Below are 7,010 nucleotides of genomic sequence, written 5' to 3' on the forward strand. Positions count from 1 at the left end.
ATTGAAGGTCATGGGGGGTATGACTTTAAATGGTTATCTTGTGCCCAGCCTTTTCCTGTATCTATCATCTCCCTGTATCTAGCTTTGCTCTACCACACCCTTTTGCCATGATGTTCTGTCTCACCACCACCCAGAAACAGCAGAGCCAACCATGGACTGACACCAGGACCCAAAATAAATAATCCCTCCTCTAAAGTTGTTTTTCTCAGGTATGTTTTCACAGTAAAGTCACCCTTTTTTTGGCACTTGTAACTGTGGGTCAAAAATTTTGAGTTTGGCTGACCACAAGCATCATCAAGCAGATCCCAAGCACCTTGGACTTAAGAAACACATCAGAGTGCTGGGGTTAGAGTAGACCATAGAAGAGATTAGAAGAATGTGGTACATGTCAAAGAAAAAGAAACATGAAATAAATGCTAAGCTCAAAATGTGTTTTCTGTTGACCTTTTCTTCCCCCTCAAATATGTTAAATGCTTATGTTTAGAGATGACTAAGTCTTAATGCCACTATTTTAGCAGCTCATTAATGAAGAAGAATGACTTCTAATTTTCACGGATGTTAGGGATGAATTGTTCTCTAGTAATGCAGGTACTCCACCAGCTTAAGGTGTTTTTGGAATCAGAGGCAGTGGGTGAAAACTGACCTGGTTATGGAAGTCAGTTGGAATAAAAAACTATTTTGATGTTTACCATAGGAAGCAGCTACTACTGAAGAAATTACTGACTTCTCTGTCAAAAAAATCTAAGAATTGATGCTTGCTTAACACGTGCAAGTTTAATCTCCAACACTGTAAAAAAAAAAACCTATTAAAATCTTAGTCATGAGTCAGACATAGTGGCACAGGCCTGTATCCTAGTACTTGAGAGTCTAAAGCAGGAGAGTGAGTTGGAGACTACTCTGGGTTACATACTGAGTTCAAGGCCAGCTGGAGTTACATAGTGAGATCCTGACTCCCAAAATCCATGGGCTGGGCTGAAGTTCAGTGGTGGAGTGCTTGCCTAGTATGTGAAGACCCTGTGTTTGATCCCCAGCACTGCAAAAGACAATTTTGTTATGTTTCCAAAGCTGTTCTGGTAATAAGGCCTTTAAAGTTCAAATGATAAAAGAAGCAGTCCATGCAACTTTTGGGACGTTCTCTTTTTTGTCTGCAAGCTTTTGAATTTCCAAGCTTGGGCTACGGGTGTACTCTCTTTCTGATGGGTGTATATTTTGTTTTCTACAGAAGTTCTAAATATTCACTGATATTTATTATCAAAGCAAGTATTTGAAGAGAATAATCATTGCAATAATGCTGCTTCAAAAGAGGAAAGGAAAATAGAGGTCCAGACACTTGCTGGGTCCCAGTTCTCCCTGTGATTGGGAGTCCTGTGGCTACTTTTTTACTGAAAGATGGTAACGAAGTCTTCCTCCAAACCTGAGCCATCTGTGTCTGTCAGCCAGCACCCAGTTATCTTTATCTATGTTGCTTTTCTTAAAAAGCTAAATCGAAGTGCTTTGTTTTTTACTTATTCATATATTCATATGTGCATACATTGTTTGGGCCATTTCTCCCTCCTGCCCCCTTGCTTCCAGGCAGAAATTGTTCTGCTCTTTTCTTCAATTTTGTTGAAGAGAAGACATAAGCAATAATAAGAAAGACAAAGCGTTTTTGCTAGTTGAGATAAGGATAGCTATACAGAGAGATTCCTAGCGTTGCATCCATGCACAAATGTATTACAACCCAAATTGATTCATCTTCACTACTTCCCAGTCACCTTCCCATATTGACCTCTGTCACTTTAAGGTTACTGTATTAGCTCCTCTTCAGTGGGGACATCAAATACTTTCAAGTTTTGGGTTTCCTACTTACCCCATTCCTCCTGTATGTGCTCTCCCCTTAGCGTGTGACCTAAGTCCAACAACACTGCTATATTTGCCCTAGATCTAAAATCCACATATGAGGGAGAACATACGATTTTTGGTCTTCTGAGCCTGGCTAACCTCGCTCAGGATGATGTTCTCCAGTTCCATCCATTTATTTGCGAATGATAAAATTTCATTCTTCTTCATGGCTGAGTAAAACTCCATTGTGTATAAATACCAAATTTTCTTAATCCATTTTTCAGTAGTAGGGCATCTTGGCTGTTTCCATAGCTTGGCTACTGTGAATAGCACTGCAATAAACATAGGTGTGCAAGTGCCTCTAGAATAACCTGAGTCGCATTCCTTTGGTTATATCCCTAGGAGTGGTATTGCTGGATCATATAGCAGATCTATGTTTGGTTTTTTAAGAAGCCACCATAGTGTTTTCCAGAGTGGTTACACTAGTTTGCATTCCCACCAGCAGTGTATGAGGGTTCTTTTTTCCCCACATCCTCACCAACACCTGTTATTGGTGTTTTTGATGATAGCTAGCCTAACAGGGGTGAGGTGGAATCTTAGTGTGGTTTTGATTTGTGTTTTCTTTATAGCCAGAGATGGTGAGCATTTTTTCATGTGTTTTTTGGCCATTTGAATTTCTACTTTTGAAAAAGTTCTGTTTAGTTCAGTTGCCCATTTCTTTATTGGTTCATTGATTTGGGGAGAGTTTAGTTTTTTTGAGCTCCCTGTATATTCTGGTTATTAGTCCCTTGTCTGATGTATAGCTGGCAAATGTTTTCTCCCACTCTGTGTGGTCTCTTCAGTTTAGAGACCATTTCTTTTGTTGTGCAGAAGCTTTTTAATTTTATGTAGTCCCATTTGAACATCCTTTCTCTTAGTTGCTGAGCTGCTGGGGTTCTATTGAGGAAGTCCTTGCCTATACCTATTGCTTCCAGAGTATTCCCTACTCTTTCTTGTAATAACCTCAGAATTTAGGGTCTGATATTAAGGTCCTTGATCCATTTTGAGTTGATACAGGGTGATAAACATGAATCTAGTTTCAGTTTTTTGCAGACAGATAATCACTTTTCCCAGCAACATTTGCTGAAGAGGCTGTCTTTTCTCCATCGTATGTTCTTTGGCGCCTTTGTCAAAAATAAGATGGGCATAGCTGTGTAGATTCATATCCGGGTCCTCTATTCTGTTCCACTGGTGTTCATGTCTGTTTTTGTGCCAGTACCATGCTGCTTTTATTGCTATTGCTTTGTAATATAGTTTGAAGTCAGGTATTGTGATACCTCCAGCATTGCTCTTTTTGCTGAGTATTGCCTTGGCTATTCGTGGTCTCTTGTGTTTCCAAATGAACTTTAGGGTAGATTTTTCAATCTCTGTGATGAAAGTCATTGGGATTTTGATGGGAATTGCATTAAACATGTAGATTGCTTTTGGTAGTATAGCCATTTTTACTATTTTGATTCTACCAATCCATGAGCACAGGAGATCTCTCGACCTTCAGTAGTCTTTCCCAATCTCTTTCTTCATGGGTTTATAGTTCTCCTTGTAGAGGTTGTTCACATCTTTTGTTTTACTCCTAGGTATTTGATTTTTTTTGAGGCTATTGTGAATGGAATTGTTTCCATATATTCTTTCTCAATTTGTTTGTTGTTGGTGTATAGAAAAGCTAATGATTTTTGTAAGTTGATTTTGCATCCTGCCACCCTGCTGTAGCTGTTTATGGTATCTGGGAGTTTTTGGGTAGAGTTTTTTGGATCTTTAAGATATAGGATCATGTAATCTGTAAATATGGATATTTTGACCATTTCTTTACTTATTTGTATTCCTTTTATTTCTTCTTTTTGCCTAGTTGCTCTGGCTAGGAATTCCAGGACTATGTTGAATAGGAGTGGAGATAGTGGGCATCCTTGTCTCATTCCTGGTTTTAGGGGAAATGCTTTCAGTTTTTCTCCATTAAGTATGATGTTGGCTGTAGGTTTGTCATATATAGCTTTTACAATGAGGTACATTCCTTCTATTCCTAGTTTTCTTAGAGCATTTATCATGAAGTGGTGTTGGATCTTATCAAAGGCTTTTTAATGCATCTATTGAAATGATCAAATGGTTTTTGTCTTTGCTTCTGTTAATGTGCTGTATTACATTTATAGATTTGAGTATGTTGAACCACCCCTGCATCCCTGGGATGAAGCCGACTTGGTTGTGGTGAATGATCTTCCTGATATGTTGTTGGATTCAGTTTGCATTATTTTATTGAGGATTTTTGCATTGATGTTAATTAAGGAAATTGGTCTATAGTTCTCCTTTTTGGAGGTGTCTTTGCCTGGTTTTGGGATAAGTGTAATACTGGCTTCATAAAATGAGTTAGGCAGTGAGTGTTCCTTCCCTTTCTATTTCGTGGAAAAGTTTAAGAAGAGTTGGTATTAGTTCTTCTTTAAAGTTCTGATAGAATTCAGCTGAGAATCCATTAGGTCCTGGACTTTTCTTTTTTGGGAGACTCTTTATTGCTGCTTCAATTTCATTTTTTGTTATAGATCTATTTGGGTGATTAATATCCTCTTTGTTCAATTTTGGGTGTGATAAGTTTGTAGAAATTTGTCCCTTTCTTCAAGATTTTCAAATTTATTGGAATATAGATTCTGAAAGTAGTCTCTGATGATTCCCTGGATTTCTGTGGTGTTTGTTGTTATCTCCCATTTTGCATTTCTGATTTTACTGATTTGGGTTTTTTCTCTCCTCATTTTAGTCAGGTTTGCCAGGGGTCTGTCAATCTTGTTGACAAAAAGAACCACCTTTTTGTTTTGTTGATTCTTTGTATTTTTTGTTGGTGTTGTTTCTTTACATTAATTTTAGCCCTTGTTTTTATTATTTCTCTCCTTCTGCTTGTTTTGGGTTTTGTTTGTTCTTGTTTTTCTAGGAGTTTGAGATGTAGCATTAGGTCATTGATTTGAGATCTTTTCTGTCATTTTAATATATATACTCATGGCTATAAACTTTCCTCTTAGGACTGCATTTTTGTGTCCCATAGGTTCTAGTAGGTCATGTTTTCATTTTCATTAACTTCCAGGAACCTTTTAATTTCCTCTTTTATATCATTAATAACCCATTGATCATTGAGCAATGTGTTGTTCAGCTTCCAATTGTTTGCATGTTTTTTACTGTTGTTTTTGTTAAGTTCTAGTTTTAATGCATTGTGGTCAGATAGAATGCATGGGATTATTTTTATTTTCTTTTATTTGCTGAGTCTTCTTTGTACCCTAAAATATGATCAGTTTTGGAGAAGGTTCCATGGGCTGTTGAGAAGAATGTATATTGTGTGGAAGTTGGATGAAACATTCTGTAGACATCAGCTAGGTCCATTTGATCTATGGTGTGATTTAGTTCTAGAATTTCTTTATTAAATTTTTGTTTGGATGACCTATCTATTGGTGTTAGGGGGAGTATTAAAATTTCCCACTACAACTGTGTTGGAGTCTATATATGCTTTTAGGTCCTTCAGAGTGTATTTGATGAAATTGGGTGCACTGATGTTGGGTGCATATAGGTTGATAATTGTTATTTCCTTTAAATCAAATTTCTTGAGTGCATTGCCTTCTTGTTCAGAATTCATTTATCTTCTATATTTTCAGATATTTCTCAAGCATGGCTATGTGGCTTCCTGGCCCACTCAGAAGCACAGTAGAAACAGAGGACGCAGTGGTAAGCACAAGGTCCTGAATTCAATCCCCTGTATTGTCCCCACATCCCCATAAAAATAAATAAATAAATAAAGGAAGAAGTAGAATGATGTAGTAGACAGGAATACAAGAAAGATAAGAAAGGTATGTGTGAGGATTAATAACTCCATTCACAGACTTTTATTCTATTTCTTTTTTTTTTGTTTGTTTGACTGTTTGCTAAGGCTGCTGTAACAAAGTAGTACAAATGGTAGCCCAAACCCTTATGGTTTTGGAGCTTAGACATTCAAGGTCAAGGTTAAGGTTGCCAGAGCCATGCTTTCCTGTAGGTGCCAGTGAAAGATCTATGCCCAACTTCCTCCCAGCTTCTGGTGGCTCCTTATGTTGCAGTGGCATGAGTTTGTCTTCAGTGGAGTTCTTCCTATGCCCCTGTCTGCATACAAATTCCCTTGTGATGTGTGTGTTACTGAGGACTGAGCCAAGGGCCTCACACATGCTAGACACTCTACCACTGCCCCACATATCTTCTTTTTATAAGGAGACTAGTCATGTCAAATCAGAGGCCTAATCTACTCTAGTATACCTGCACCTTAACTAAGTATATCTGCAATGATCCTATTTCCAATTAGGCTCATATTTGAGGCATCAGAGGTTAGAACCTCCATATATGAAAGTTGAGGGGACACAACTGAACCCATAACAGACTTCAATAGACTCTAATAATGAAATCACATCACAGAAAAATCCATTATAAATTTTAGCAAGAAGAGGTTAAGTGAAAGGAAGGGGGGACTAGTCAGGCCCTGAATTAGGATTTAGATCTGTGTTTGCTCTGATCATTGACTTCATTGCTTCATAGCTCTGGGATTTCTTTTTAAATATAAAAAAGGGAATAATGAAAACTTTTCTTGCCTTAGGATGATTTAAATCAAAACATTAGTAAAAGTTTCTAAAATTATTAGTTCTATTCATGTAGCATACAGTATATGTGTATAGTCTACTTGGAATTAATATTACAGTAACTTATGTAAAATAACAAAAACTTTGCAATATAGTTTCAGTTACTCTTCATTATTTTTTACACATTAGTTGCTAAATGTGTTACATTTTAATGTAGTATAAACCTATTATTTAAAACAGATGTATGTATTTTAAACAACTTAAGAAAAAAATAGTGCTTGCTGTGGCAGCACATATACTAAAATTGGAAGATTAGCATGGCCCCTACACAAAGATGACACACAAATTCGCAATGCATTCAATATTTTTTAAGTGTCATTGTTTTTCTTTCACAAAATAGAAGAACAGGAGGGTGGAACATGTCCTGCTGGGGGCAAAGGGGGTTGGTACCAGTGGAAGGGGAGGAGGTGGGGAAAGGATATGGGAGGGTGAATATGGTGCAGATCTGTGTACACATGTATGTACATGGAAAAATGAGACCTGCTGAAACTATTCCAGGAATGGGGAAGTGGGGGATGAAGG

The 7,010-nt window shown here is 37.4% G+C and overlaps 1 pseudogene; it reads left to right on the top strand.

Moving 5' to 3' along the window:
• The first annotated feature begins 6,702 nt into the window (after positions 1-6,702).
• On the top strand, positions 6,703-6,797 carry LOC141418670 (U6 spliceosomal RNA; annotated as a pseudogene).
• The last annotated feature ends 213 nt before the right edge of the window (positions 6,798-7,010 follow it).

Source organism: Castor canadensis, chromosome 17 (genome assembly GCF_047511655.1).
Source record: "Castor canadensis chromosome 17, mCasCan1.hap1v2, whole genome shotgun sequence".
NCBI classification, from domain to species: domain Eukaryota; kingdom Metazoa; phylum Chordata; class Mammalia; order Rodentia; family Castoridae; genus Castor; species Castor canadensis.